Raw genomic sequence first — 15,435 nt, 5'->3', positions numbered from 1 at the left:
CATCCTTTTTATTGGTTTTCAGACCTTCAAGAAAGGTCTCAGGCCTGGCCAGTGAAGACTGCTCACCTTTCCCTCTACACCCCTGCCCCCTCCAAAAATGCCTGAGTGTGGAAGAGACATTGTTGTATCCTTGGCTGTGCAGCCCCACAGTGAGACCCTGGAGTGATTTTGGGCACAGGGTGACACAAAGCAGGTGTTTGGTATACTGGGAGCAGTGGTGCACAGACCACCTGCTTGGCAGACCTATTGTCTGGAGAGATAATGTCCAGAGAGCAACTCAAAGGAAGGAAAAATTAGCATTCTGTTACAACCATTGCCATAGAGTGCTGCATTATAAAGATGATTTACAGCCAGCCTTACCCCACCTATAGGACTCGTAGTACCAGTGACGTCATTATAGTAGGTACCTATACAGTTTTCTTTATAATTCTGCTTAGTGTGCAACTGAAAAGAGCAACTCAATCCAGCATCTTCTGGGACAGCAGTAGGCGTGACACAAAAATAAAAAGGAGACTCTTGTCCTGTCATCTTTTCAGTTAGAAGATAGATGGGGGTTTGTCAGGATCTGTGAATGTAGCAGTCGCCACTGACTGATGTTCAGAACCCATTACTTCACTCTGTTTTACTTTGCGGGTGGCACTGGAGGGGGCAGGGGTTGATATCGCACTCACTCATTAGCGCCTTGGTCTGTGTCTAATCCCTTTTCACGCATTTAACTGCCGGTTTTTATTTGCATATCTTCTGGGGAATATTTATTGAGGACAATCATAGCATATGTGAGAGTTGCAGAGCTTCCTGTCGAAGGTGTGTGTGTGTGAGTGTGCGTGTGTGTGTGTCTCTCTCTCTTTGCAACTTAACAACAGGAAAATTGTAATTGGAGTTTGGAAGGAAGAATTTCTTACACAAATACATAGATATTGTTATGGACCTCCCCCCTTAAAAAAAAAACCATCAATATACAAAGATGGCTTCATTTTTAAAAGCCTTTAATCTTTCTCTATTAGTATGTACGTATTACAATACATATAACTTCCATTGACTCTAAGCATGTGAACGTTCACTACTACAGTCAATTTTAGTCTGTTTTCTCCCGCCACTGAATGTCTCGATCTTCCTTCGTCAAAGCCGTGACAGTCTTCAGCAATTATATTCTCTTGTCCTGTCATGTGTATAATTTTCAAATTGCTGCAATAATAAGCTCCATCCAGACAGTCTGGAATTTTTACCCTTAAATTTTTCCAAAAACCTTAATGAGTCATGATCAGTGTATCCAATTGTTTCAGACACATCACTGGCAGTGTAAATGTTGAACTGTATAATGCCAACACCAAGCTCAAGGTCTCCTTCTCAATTGTGGAATATTTCTGTTGATGATTATTCAATACTTTGGAAAAAATACCCAATACATCTTTCTATCCTCTCATTTTCTTCTTGCAAGAGTACAGCACTGGCACCTATCACTTGCATCGATGGCCACAAATGGCTTTGTGTAATTATGTGGCAAACACTGAGGCAGTGATTAACACAGCTTTCAGGCTGTCAAATGCCTTTTGACAGTCTTCCATCCACTCCCCAAATACTCCTGTGATGATGATGCAAATATCTCAGTAGCGCTACCTACCAACTTTGTTTGGATCAACAAGATCCACATAGTCACCGCCCATTTCTTTTGCTTCGCCAGTTTCTCAAATGAAATGAAAAATGTGTCTACATCCTTCTCATCAAACATAGACAATGCTTGGACATATTTAAACAGATCCCCACCAGGCCTTTGGCTATGATGGGATTGCTGTTCATCACTACTCTCATCACTAGGCAAAAGTGGAAACCAGAGTCTAGATTAGAGTGGTGCTGGAAAAGCACAGCAGGTCAGGCAGCATCCGAGGAGCAGGAAACCTCGGATGCTGGCTGATCTGCTGTGCTTTTCCAGCACCACTCTAATCTAGACCCTCATCACTAGTTCTACCTTTCACCTCTACCTCCCATTTTATGTCGACATTGAGTTTTCAGTTCCACCCTCTGTTCAAAAAAAGTTCTTTCTCCTTTTCTTCTGCTAGGGCCTTCCTTTCCTTTTCTTTTCCTCTGCTTTTAGTTGTAATTCAAACTGTTTCATTTCCTTTTCATGTTGAAGCTGCTTCATTTGCAATTGAATTTTAGCCATTTCCAGTGATTCTGATGGCATTTCTGGCAGTCATAAAAATTGAACTATTGCTGAAATTACCTCCCCTCTTCACACAGACAAAGGCATTTCCAGCTTGTCTGCCAATTCCAAAAGCTTTGCTTTGCCCACTTTCTGTACAACTCCCAAAGAGACTTCTTCAACCCTGAGGAAACCTCTTACCGACTGAAAGAGCCATTGTTACACACGGCACACCCTGTTTAAAACAACTGTATTCATTACTCAAAAAGAAAACAAACATTCACCACTCTCTCCCTTTGAGTCCAATAATCCTAAACCCAACCTGGAATTCAAGATTTTGATCCCAGACAAGCCCCCATTTTGTTATGGACTAGGCTAAACCCCTAAATATACATTAAGAGGATCGTCTAGACCCTATTTATTTCTTCTTTCAAAGGTAGGGTGTAAGGTGTTACGTTCCAAATGCATTTAGATTGGCCAAACTGCCAGGCTTGAAACAAAATGAACTTTTACAAAATCACACACTAGTTAAAATACAAACAAAATAAAAACAAAAGAAAAATATTGGCTTAACTGTAACAATCAAAATGCTTAACAAAATAATATATATTAACGACTATTCATGTACTGTTCCAATATAATAACACCTCAATGGGGAACCTTTGGCAAAGACAAATGCAGTAAAATAGATTGTCACAAATACAATTCGAACAGCAGGAAGAGAAACTCAGCTTTTAGCTGTAACAAACAGAGGATTAAGAGCTTCCACATTCTGCTTCAACTGCTACTGAAGGTTAAAACTAAAAAAAATTCCTGGCTGTGTGGGAGCTTGACCCCACCCATTCAGGCTGCTTCTATTGTTCCAAAAAAAGCACAAGGCTTCACAAGCTACTTACTGTATTGGCTTTGGAACAGTTTGTTTGCCATCTCTGTCTCAACCTTTCTTCATGAAAAATACCAGAACAAAATGTACCTTTTTAAAGTATAACACATAAATCTATAAATCTGGTCAATACACACATGCAAATGGACACTTACTACACAGAAAAAATGTGCTAGCTTCTTTCAAAGAGCTATTCCATTAGAGCCATTCCTTGCTGTTTCCCCACAACCTCGCAATTTATTTCACCTTTAAGTATTTCCCCAATTCCCTTTTGAAAGTCACTTTTGAATTAGCTTCCACAACCCCATCGGGTAGTGCATTCCTGATCTTAACAACTTGGTGCATAAGACTTACTTCTTCTCACCTAATTTTGACAAATATTGTAAATGTGTGTCTTCTGTGTGTTGACTGTCCTGCCCACAGGAACAAGTTCTTATTATTTGCTCAATCTAGGCCCTTTATCATTTTGACAACCTCTGTCAAATTATCTTCAACTTCTCTGTATTCCAGAGAACAGTCTGACCACGTAACCTAGACCCCTCACCTTGTATATGGAGTTTTCCCTGTAAGTAGCCTCAGTAGACTTTTCAAAGCTTGAAGGTTAGAGCCCAGAGTTGCATGCAGTTATCCAGTGAAAGCCTAACCAGTGAGTAGTACAGGTTGAGCACACTCACCACCTGGATTGCAGCGGTTCAGCTTCTTGAGGGCCATGAAGAGTGATCAATATTACAATATGATAGTGATCAGGAATAGGAGCTTACTTGCCTAATGTTCATATCCTTTCAACATCTTGTAAGGATGAGCCTGAAACTTGTGCAACAGCTGCTGACCGATCAGAAGTGTGCCAACTCTAGACATTTGGTTAGTTGCTTTTGTCAGCTATGGCTATTACTTTTGCCTCAGTGAATAAGAACTTGGTAGGGGTTCAGTCCCTCTGCAGAGAGTTGTTTTGATATCCTTGGATGGCAGTTTGGCACTGAGGAAGTGTTACACTGTCAGACCCATTATTTCTCAATCCCATTCTCCCTCGACCCCATTCTCCTCCCTTCTCCCCATAACCCTTGATCCCTTTATGAATTAAGGAACTATCTATCTCTGTCTTAAGTGCCTCGATGTCTTGGCCTCAACAGCCCTCTGCAGCAATGACTTCCACAGGTTAACCACCTCGTCATCTCAGTTCTAAAGAGTTGAGCCTTCATTCTGAGGCTGTGCCCCGGGTCCTAGTCTGCTCTATCAGTGGAAACATGTTCTCCACATCAACTCTAGCCAAGTCTCTCAGTATTCTGTAAGTTTCAATCAGACCCCTGCCTCGACCTTCTAAATGCTTCATCCTTTCACTTGAATAATATATCTCGCAATTTTATCATTGTTATTGTGGGGCATTCCTTTGTGGCAAAAATAGGTGGTGTAGTGGACAGTGAAGAAGATTAACTCAAAATACAAAGGAACCTTGATCAGATGGGCCAATGGGTTGAGAAGTGGCAGATGGAGTTCAATTTAGACAAATGTGAGGTGTTGGATTTTGGTAAGTCAAACCAGGGTAGGACATGTACAATTAACAGTAGGGCCCTGGGTGTGTTGCTGAACAAAGAGACCGAAGGGTGCAGATGCATAGTTCCTTGAAAGTGGAGTCGCAGGTAAAGAGGGTGGTGAAGAAGGCATTTGGCACATTTACCTTCATTGGTGAGTGTAGGAGGTGGGATGTCATATTGTGGTTGTATAGGAAATCAGTGAGGCCACTTTTAGAATTCTGTGCACAGTACTGGTCACTATTCGATAAGAAGGATCTTGTTCAACTTGAAAGGGTGCAAAAAAGATTTACAAGGATGTTGCCAGGACTGGAGGATTTGAATTATAGGAGATGCTGAATAGGCTAAGGCTTTTTTCCCTGGAGCATCAGAGGCTGAGGGGTGACCTTATAGAGGTTTATAAAATCATGAAAGTGATAATAGATTGAAGAGCCAAGGTCTTTTTCCCAGGTTAGAGGATATAGGTTTAGGGTGAGAGAGGAAAGATCTAAATAGGACCTGAGAGGTAACTTTTTCACACAGAGGTTGGTACGCGTATGGATTGAGCTGCCGGAAGAAGTGGTGGAGTCTGGTACAATTACAACATTTAAAAGGCATCGAGGTGAGTATACAAATAGGAAGAGCTTAGAGGGATATGGGCCAAATGCTGGCAAATGGGACTAGGTCAGATTCGGATGTCAAGTCGGCATGGACGAGTTGGACTGAACTGTCTATTTCCGAGCTGTATGACTCTTTGGCTGACACGTTTCTGACACTTAAAAGGTTCAAAAATATCCAATTGGCAATGAAGTACTTTACAATACTCTTAGGTTGGAAAAATCACTATCATTTTTTTCCTTCCTTTTACTAATCTCTGTTGTTCAATGGCAAGTGGCTAATTTCATCAGAGAGAAACAAATACAAGCTTTGCTGTGTTACAACCAGTTACTTAGTTTGAAATATGTAGGATTATATTCACAATAATCAGTCATTTAGAAGCGCTTAAGGAGATTTCGACTGGTTGAACTTTTGTATCCATTGAATAATGCAGTGTTGATCTGATCCACTTACACGAACAGTAACAGATCAGTGTCTGGATAGGTGACACTTTTGAACCCGTTAATCTACACATTATAACTATGAGTCCTGTGTGACCCGCTCACAAAGAAAAGGGCCTTTATTATCAAGCAAAGTGTTTTATCTTGTGCAATTCCTTCCTTCTTTGCCTCCTCTACCACCCTACTGAAAACAACTTGTAACTTTCCACAAGCCTTTGGGAATCTGTTTCAATCTAACTCTCCTTTGCCTGTTCAGCCAGTGAGTGTTGCTGGCTGCTGGCTTGAACTGGGACCGGTGCAGGTTGGTTACTATGCACCTCAGTTCACCCTGGTCCTCTTCTCACCTAAGGTCCTTGGAGAAGAAAGAATTTGGAGTGATATAGTAGAGGCATCCAAATGTTTTGAGGGGTTTTGACAGGGCGGATGAGGACTCAGACTGTTTCCACTGGCAAGATGGTCAGTAACCAGAGGATGTGGTATTTTCTCAGATGAAGAAGGGTTATGCTCGAAACGTTGACTCTCTTGCTCCTCGATGCTGCTTAACCTGCTGTGCTTTTTCCAGCACCACACTTTATCAACTTTCACTATTTTACCAGATGACCATTCCCACTCACTGGTGGTCGTTACTACCATTACCAGTACATAGTACTGGGTAATGGTGGTTTGAGATAGTTTAATGCCACCAAACCTCTTTTATCTTTGTTTTTTCTTGGTCTATCCAGTAATTGATGTTAGAAGATACACCATTATGTAGTATCTACAGAAGAGGCATTGTTCTTAGACAATTGGAAGACTTATTCGTGTACAACAACATAAGCTCTTCATCAGGAATATGGGGAGGTCCCAAGGGGGCTGAGAGATAAATGGAAGGGGGATGGGACTCAGGGAGATGGTAGCTGGGAATACAATAGGTAAGTGGACCTGGGAGGCTGGGTGTTAGGCCAGAGCAGAGAGTGGAGTGGATAGATGGGAAGGAAGATGGACAGGTAGGGCAGTTCAAGATGGCGGTGCCGAGTTGGAGGGTTGGATCTGGGATAAGGTGAGAGGAGGGGAGTTCAGGAAACTGGTGAAATCGACATTGATCTCATGTGGTTGGAGGGTCCCAAGGTTTCGGGTGGCTAGAATTTGAAGTTAGATAGGGCCCAGCATGTCCTTGGCAGAGTAGGAGGAGGTGTTTAAATGTTCGGCCACAGGGCAATGGGGTTGATGGAGTTGAGGGGGAGGTGTGGGTGCAGCTTTTATGCCTCTTGTGGTGGCAAGGGAAGGTGCCAGGAGTGGCGGGTGGGTTGGTAGGGGACGTGGACCTAACCACACCTCCCCCTCACCTCCATCCAAGGTCCCAAAAGAACCTTCCACATCCGACAGAGATCTGCCTGCATATCCAAACACCTCATCTACTGTGTCTGTTGTTCTTGATGTGGTCTCCTCTACATTGGGGAGACAGGATGCCAACTTGCAGAACGTTTCAGAGAACATCTCCAGGGCACACGCACCAAACAACCCCACCGCCCTGTGGCTGAACGCCTAGATTCCCCATCCCAATCCACCAAGGACATGCAAGTCCTGGGCTGCCTCCACCACCAAATTCTAGCCACCCGATGCCTAGAGGAAGAACAGCTCATCATCCGCTTTGTGACCCTCCAACCACACGGGATTTCACCAGTTTCCTGATCTCCCCTCCCCCCACTTTATCCCAGATCCAACCTTTCAACTCGGCAATGCCCTCTTGACCTGTCCCACGTGTCCACCTTCCTTCCCGCCTATCGCTCCACCCTCCTCTCTGACCTATCACCATCATCCCCCACCTTCGTCTACCTCAGCTACCTTACCCCCTGCCCCACCCTTTCCCATGTATCCCTCAGCCCCCTTGGGCCCTTTCCCTGAAATTACTGATGAAGAGTTTATGCCCGAAACGTGGACTCTCCTGCTCCTCAGATGCTGCCTGACAAGCTGTGCTTTTCTAGCACCACATTTTTTGACTCGGATAACAATATTGAGGTCAGTTCCCTTCATTGTGTTCAGCTGCAATAAGTTCTTGGCAGGACAGTGCCTGAGCTGTGTGACCTGGTACAAAAGCTGCTCTACCAATAGGAAATGTGATTGTGACCATGGCCCGGTGTAGTAAGCACACTGCTTGGGCTGGGGAATGAAAGATTTATGAAGTCAAAGCTGAAACACAAACAGAAAGTGCTGGAGAAACTCAACAGATCTGACATCATCTGTAGGGTGAGAAACAGGTGACAGAAGCAAGTGTTTACTTTAACTCTAATTTGTGTTGGTTCGTGATTGCTAACCAGGGGAGTACCAAAAAATGTTGGCACCAGGTGAAGTCTCAGTCATGGCCACCTGTGCTCCTCCTGTGTATCATCCATGAGCAAATAAATTATCAGAAGCCAAAAGTCACATTCTTTTTATGCAGTCTAACAAGAGCTGGAAAGCAGGGGAATGTATACCCATGAAAAGATGGATTTTTAAAATACTTTCTTATGGCCTCTATTTTCCCTGAGTCATTTTTAACGGTGCCTGGAGCTTTTGCTGTCTTTGTTAAAGACCTGGGGTTGAAAGTGAACCTTGTCATACAACCGTACAAACTGCTGCATGCAGTGCTGCACATCATGTGGAGACAAGCCTGCTCATCAGCCCCTCCATCTCCACCCAGCAATGACAGGCTGATTAATGAGTCCCTAATTCCACTGGATGTAGCCTCGGCACCAAGATGCCAAATAATGGGCATGTCACTCTTGCCTTTACAGCACCCCTCAGGGATTACATTATCTCTTTAGACATGCACGCATTTTACAGGCATGCATATGTTAGCATATGTAGATGCAGACAAAAATTACATGCACACCAAACACAGTCATGCATGCCTTTTATTTATTTGGGTTCAGTGTCGACTTTTTAAAAAAATGTTTATTTACTTAGCAGTTTTTACTCAATGTACTACAATACTAGATATCTTCCAGCAAAACAACACCCTGGCCTACTATTCTCAGCCTGATGCTCTTATAGCAGAGAGCCATGCCCAGAGTTGTGCTGTACAGTACATTCAGCAAACACCATCTCCTTACAAAAAAAACTACTTAAAAGTTTAGGTCCAATAAAGCTAAATGGGACCTATTTTTTGATGCTGCCTTAGTTATGTCAGTGTCACAGACTAATATCTGTATTCAGCCAACATTTATAAGGATAGAATTAGCTAAACCAGGCATGACCTGCTGAAACGGTAATCCTGATAACGAAAACTGAAAAATGGAAATAACTTAAAGATAGGTCTTGAAGATGTTAAGTGAGTGCTGTGACATTTTCTGCTATTCAGTTAAATCACAGCTAATCTTTCTCTTTATTACATTTGCCTGTTTGTTAACAATTCATACATCTTACCGAACAGAAATCCTTCAATCTCAGTTGTGAAATTCCGAATTGATCCCCAGGGTCAACAGTTGTTTGGGATGGAGAGCGATCCATATTTTCATGGCTTTTGGTGTGAATAGATGTTTCCTGATCCTAATCGACCTTACTCAAACATTGTTTGCCATTTCTGAACTCCCCACAATCGAGAAAATGTTTCCCCTCCATCTACTCAATCAATTCCCTTAATCAACTTAATCACCTCAATTAAATCCTCCCCATTACCTTCTACACTTGAAAAAAAATACAATCTCACTGCTATCATCCTGCTAAAATTGCATTGCATCCCCTCCAAGGCAGAAGTATTCTTCCTGAAGTGTAATGCTGTCTCCAGAACTGATTGCTATAACGCCAGCTGGGGGATGAAGAGGAGAGCTCAGCAGGTCTGGTAGCATCTGTGAAGAGAAATCAGAGTTAATGTTTGAGATTCGGAAGTAGAGGAAGGGTCACCGGACCCAAAACATTAACTCTGATTTCTCTTCACGAAATGCTGCCAGACCTGCTGAGCTTCTCCTCAGCTTCTGTTTTTGTTTCTGATTTATAGCGTCCGCAGCTGTTTTGGTGTTTATGAAGAGGAGAGGTTGCATGCACTTACCTTGCATTTTCTAGAAAATAAATGATTGAGAGATGATCTATTTGAGGTGTTTAAAATAGTGATACAATTTGAAAGGGTAGCTGGAGAGAAATGATTTATTTCAATGGGAAATTGAGTACCAAATGGCCTCTAAATCCTTTCTCTAACAGAGAGAGACTGGAGTGTTCACACTATCCTAAATGCAATCTCACCAAGTTTCATCATAATACGAACCCTTGGTTTACTTTTTCAACATATTATCAACCTGTCTTGTAGTTTTTGTGTTGTAGTGGGTATTATCCCTGCCCCTGAGTCAAATGCTCTGGGTTTAAGTACCGACCCCAGGCTTTAATTGCCAAGGAGACTACATTCATAATGCAATCAAAGAGGTTGACTTCAACGTGCAAATCCTTCTAAAACAGTCGAGCAGCAGAGGGTAAGATTGGAGAGGTTCCTGATCAACCAGTGTAATAGAAAGGACACTGTAGACTCGTAACATCACTATTCATTGCTCCAACTGCAGCACATATGTAAAGGTGCATGTTGCTACAATTGCTCAGACTCCCTGAGTAAACTGTAACATACCACCACCATTAACCTGTATTGCTACCTTTACCTTTTGATGTATCTCTACCCACGATTCCTTAGTTACTTCATCCCTTTTAGACTTACTATCAAAGCAATATGTTGCCAACTTATTCTTCCTACTGATATACACAATGTCACACTGTTCACTGCAGATTTGAAATTATACTGCAATTCTTGGCTCCAAAACGATCATTGGTCATGTGTCCCTTTGAGAGCTGTAAAGTGTCAATCATAGCGCTTTGGGTTTGAAGTCACATGGAGGTCAGACCAGTTCCATGTGGCAAACTTCCATGTGAAGTTTTTATGGCAATTGATCATGGCTTCATGATTACCATTACTGAAACTACCTTCCAATTGTCTTTTTTTCCATTACTTGAATTTATTAAACAAATTTAAATTTCACAAGCTCCCACAGTGGGATTTAAACCTATGTCCTCATTAGTCCAGATCTCTAGATTGCTTGTCCAGTGACTTTATTACAAGTCTGCTTTGTCCTTACCTGACACTGTACGGTCTCTCCCTCAGCTAATTGAATGAACGGCCGACCAGTTACAAAATAGAAAGTTGGGATAAAGGACATTTACTCAGACAAGCAAAACTTGCAAGTGGTGTCTGCAAATAAAGGTGCTGAGACTACTGCTGTTCACCATTCACCATTAAAACCTTTGATCAAGTGAGGCTGGCTTGAGGAAAGAGAGCAGCATGGTGGCTCAGTGGTTAGCACTGCTGCCTCACAGCGCTAGGGATCCATGTTCAATCCCATCCTCGGGTGACTGTCATTATGGGGTTTGCACATTCTACCTGCATTTGTGTGGGGCTTTGCTGTAGTTTCTTCCCACAGTCCAAAGATGGATTTGCCATGCTAAATTGCTCGTAGTAGCCAGGGATTTGCAGGCTAGGTGGATTAGTCATGGGGAATTCAGGGTTAGGGTGGGTGGACAGATGGGATGCTGTTCGGAGGGTCAGTGTGTACTTGATGGGTCAAATAGCCTGCTTCCACACTAAGGGGTTCTAAGATATATCTATCAATTTTGCCAATTCTTTGAGAGGAAAGGCTGTGCTGCCGTGTTGCCACTGACTGTAGGTGAGACCACCTTATGGAATGTGAATTTGCCAGAAGGCTCAGAAGTGTGTCTGTTTGACAATTGCTGCAGACAGCTAAGAGAGTCCATTTCTAATACAGATGTTCTGGAAAACATATAACCAGCATTAGGAGCAATTGTGACAGTCTCTGACAACTTCTGGGGTTACTTCTGGATTTAATTGTTCAGATTGTTAATGTCAGTCACCGTTATTGCATGCTTCCTAGAGTTTTCAGCAGGTCCAGCTTTAATGTCCTTGATTATCTTCAGTTGGAGACAGAGTAATGGAAGGTGAGAAACAAAAAGAGCAAGTGAAAGATGCAAATACAAAGACAGAGAGTCAGAGAGATAGAGAGAGAGAGAAAGCGATAGATGCATAGGCAGGCAAAGAGAGAAGCACACACAGATAGAGCAAGAAAGGAACAGACAAAGGCAGGGAGAAACACATTTAGATAGAGAGAAAGACACACATTGGCAAATGGCAGAGAAAGAGAAAGAAACACAGCCTGGAAGAAAAACACAAATGGACAGAGAGAGATTGACAAAGTAAAGGAAAATCTCATGAAAGCAGTGAGCAGTGAAACTAGACTTTTGAACTGCAGTGCATGAACAGAGCCCGAGCTTTTGGTGAGAGGACAAGCTGCAACTCTGACCCTCTTTGACCGCAGACACCCTGTAATTATCAGGCATGGGATCTGGTGTCACTCACCCGCTTGGTAATGGTGCATCAGTCGCACAATGAGGCTCACTCTCACCTTTAACCTGCCAAATTAGACAGGATTGATGGAGGGAGCCTGCTCTCCTGACGTCACAGCTGCCTGTTCATGGAATTGCAAAGCTTACTGCTAAGTACATTTGTAAGCTCGGAATGTGAGGGCACCAATCTCCGGGAGGCACTTTGCTGAAAACATTAACAAAAAAGAAAAAGAACGAAAAACTCCATTGTGGAATTTGAAGTATTTTTCTGTCTAATGTCCACCCACTGCCCCCCATACACACCCCTCCAACTACCCACTCCTTGACCTGTTCCCTGCAACAGGCAGCAAAGAAGACCCTTTATTATTATCTCATGCCTCAGGACAAAGAAATTAAACTTTCTAATCCAGCATGTGTAAAATTCTTTGACTGTCAAACCCTACCCCTCCATCCGAGTTCTGCAACCTCCTGCTGCCTTTCCTTTTTTGTGTGTTCCTCAACCACCAGCCTAGCACTACAAGAGTTTCTCTCTCACTGGTGAAGCATCACCTTCCCTAGTCACACTCCTTCCTTCGTCCTCTTTTCCCTGCTGTCTCACTCCTTGCTGTGAGCAAACAATCTGCCACAATTCCTACCTTGCACAGCGACCTTTCTTCACGAAATATATTATAGGCTGTAAAGTGCATTGGGACATCTCGAGAGCAAGAAAGGTGCTATAGAAATGCAAATTATTTCTTTCTTTCTGCTGCTGAAAGCCCGTTTCCTCTCCCTGTTCTTTAAACTGTTTAGGCCTATCCTCCCTCAGGGAAGTCATTGACCTTTCTTTTCCATTAGAAATTATTTATGTCAAATATTATTTCAGAACCTGAAGACCAGTTCCTTTACTATATGGGCTGTATATCCCAGTGTGATGCCCAGGTTCTGGAATTGAATCATGTTCCCCATTTGCACCTGTTCTCTCCAGCCTACATTGTCTCACAACTTTACCCCCACTCCAGTGCATTAAATGCAGATTTTTTGCTTTTACATTATAAGTTCATATGTACATATTTAGAATGCACAGTGCCTATGTAAACCCCCGACAAGAGAATTACACATTCAACCCCCCACCACCAAAAGCTTTGTCAAGGTGTTTCAATACCATCACATGCAATTACATGTATAATAATGGATATAATTTATGACGCATAGACTGGATAGATGAGTTTAAAATGCGAATTACACGATATCTGTAAGCACTGAAATATGATCCAGAGGATGAGGATTGTTTGGGGTATACGTTGTACAAGCAATTTGTGCAGCTTGCAACTTCCACTATGCTGAGAAAATATGATAGGTTTTTTTAAGTTGAAGTAAGCTCTGTGCAAGTTACATAAGAAAGCCAATCTGAGGGGATTTGGGCTTGTCCTCTTTAGGAAAGAGATTTTGACATGAGGTAATTAAGGTTGACAAGGTCGTGATTGTAACTGATAAGGCTTGACATAGGAGTAAGAGAGATCATATCTGTTTCTGGGGAAAGTGAGGCCAAGGGATATGGTGGGAAAGGATTGTGAGTTTTGATCAGGGTCACCTATGAAGAGAGGCTGGATAGGGTGGAGTTGTTTCCTTTCAAGCAGAGAAGGCTGAGGGACCTGATTGAAGTGTGTAAGATTATGAGGGAATGGATAGGGTAGGTAGGGAGCAGCTGTTCCCTTTAGTTGCCCAAAGGGGAATAATTTTAAGGTGAAGGGTAGGAGGTTTTGACGAAATCTGAGAAAACACACTTTTCATACAGATGGTGGTGGGAATCTGGAATGCACTGCCTGGAAGGGTAGAGGAGGCAGGAAACCTCAACCTTAAAAATGTCATAACAATCAAGGTTATGGGCCAAGTGTTGGAAAGTGGGGTTAGCATAGATAGGTCAGCATTGACTCAATGGGCCAAAGAACCTATCATGTTCTCTTTGGTTCTTTGCACTATGATTCTAGCAGAGAGTGGGTGATCTCGTGAGGGATGTGGCTGTGGGAGTGGGGATTATAGTGAAGAGATTGTGAAATCTTTACTGAGGAAGGACTGGGGGTCATGGCAGAAGGAATTGAAGGAACTTCTTGGGGAGATTGAGAGGTGTGGGGATTGAGGGTTAGTGAGAAAGTGAAGAATATAGTGAGGGAGTGAAGGCAATGGTAGTGAAAAGATTGAGGGACATAGTGAGAAGTGAGTGAGGATTGAGGGATCTGGATCACTTTGATTGATGAAAGGAGGAAAGAAAGAATATTTTGAGGGACCATAGAGTCATACAACACAGAACAGACCCTTAGGTGAAACCAATCCAATCGAACATAACCCCAAACTAAACTAGTCCCATCTGCCTGGCCCATATCCCTGCAAACCTTTCCTATTCAAGTAGTTATCCAAATGTCTTTTAAATGTTGTAATTGTGTACACATCCACCACTTCCTCTCGAATTTAATTCCACACAAGAACCACCCACTGTGTAAAACATTTGCCCCTTGTGCCTTTTTAAGATGTCTCTCCTCTCTCCTTAAAAATGTGTCCCCTAGACTAGAACCCCTCCATCCTAGGGAAAAGACAGCTACCATTAACCATATCAAGATCTCTCATTATTTTATAAACTTATTTAAGGTCACCTTTCAATCTTCTATGCTTCTATGCTTCTATGAAGTAAGTCCCAGCCTATCCAGCCTTTCTTTATAGCTCAAACCTTCCATACCTGGCAACATCCTGGTAAATCTCTTCTGAGCCCTCTCCAGCTTAATAATGTCCTTCCTATAACTGGGTGACCAGAACTGGACAGAAGAGGCCTGTGAGAATTTGAGGGAAATGGTTTGGATTTGTTCCAAACAAGGTGACATTGAGGGAAAAGGTGAGAAGGTGAATACTTGGGATTGTTTTCTGGATAACAGAGATGGACTTGTTATGCCTACTGGTCTTTTCCTGTCTCTAAAATTCGTATGTTTCTGTCAAATGATATCTTAAATATTTCCTGAAATTGTTTTTATCTTCTAAGTTGCTAAGTTCAGGCAAGCTATATCTTAACTAGCAGGATCATTCCAAGCACCCACCTAATTTTTCAGCCCTAGGCTCCCTGTATAGAGTTATTTTTATGTCACATTAAATTAAACTCCCCAGTGTATGTACCGTAAAATGTTATCCAAAAATTTGTCGGGTCTGTTAAAATTCAGAGAATTGCACAGCAGAACGAATAAGGTAGGTCAGAGCAATTTTGAACAATTTTGCATGTTGTGAACTTGTGGATCAGTCAAAAAAGCATAAATAATTGATAGACATAGTGAATGCTTGAGAACCCTGCACAGATTCCTGTATAGGACCTTTCACACCCTTAGTCACTTCACAGTAAGTACATTTGAAATGTCATCACTACTATAATGTCGGAAACTTGGCAACCTTTGCCCCATAAGATCATAGGCTGTAGGAGTACAATTAGGCCATTTGGCTCATCTAGTCAGCTCCACCAATCAACCATGGCTGATATGT

General features: G+C 42.5%; 1 protein-coding gene across 4 annotated transcripts in view; it reads left to right on the top strand.

Moving 5' to 3' along the window:
• Positions 1-15,435, top strand: part of exoc6b (exocyst complex component 6B) — a 652,306-nt gene that overhangs the window by 553,613 nt on the left and 83,258 nt on the right. The window lies entirely within an intron of this gene.

Source organism: Chiloscyllium plagiosum, chromosome 1 (genome assembly GCF_004010195.1).
Source record: "Chiloscyllium plagiosum isolate BGI_BamShark_2017 chromosome 1, ASM401019v2, whole genome shotgun sequence".
Classification (NCBI taxonomy): Eukaryota; Metazoa; Chordata; class Chondrichthyes; order Orectolobiformes; family Hemiscylliidae; genus Chiloscyllium; species Chiloscyllium plagiosum.
Note: the sequence above shows the minus strand (reverse complement) of the source record. Positions and strands in the feature narration are given on the sequence as shown.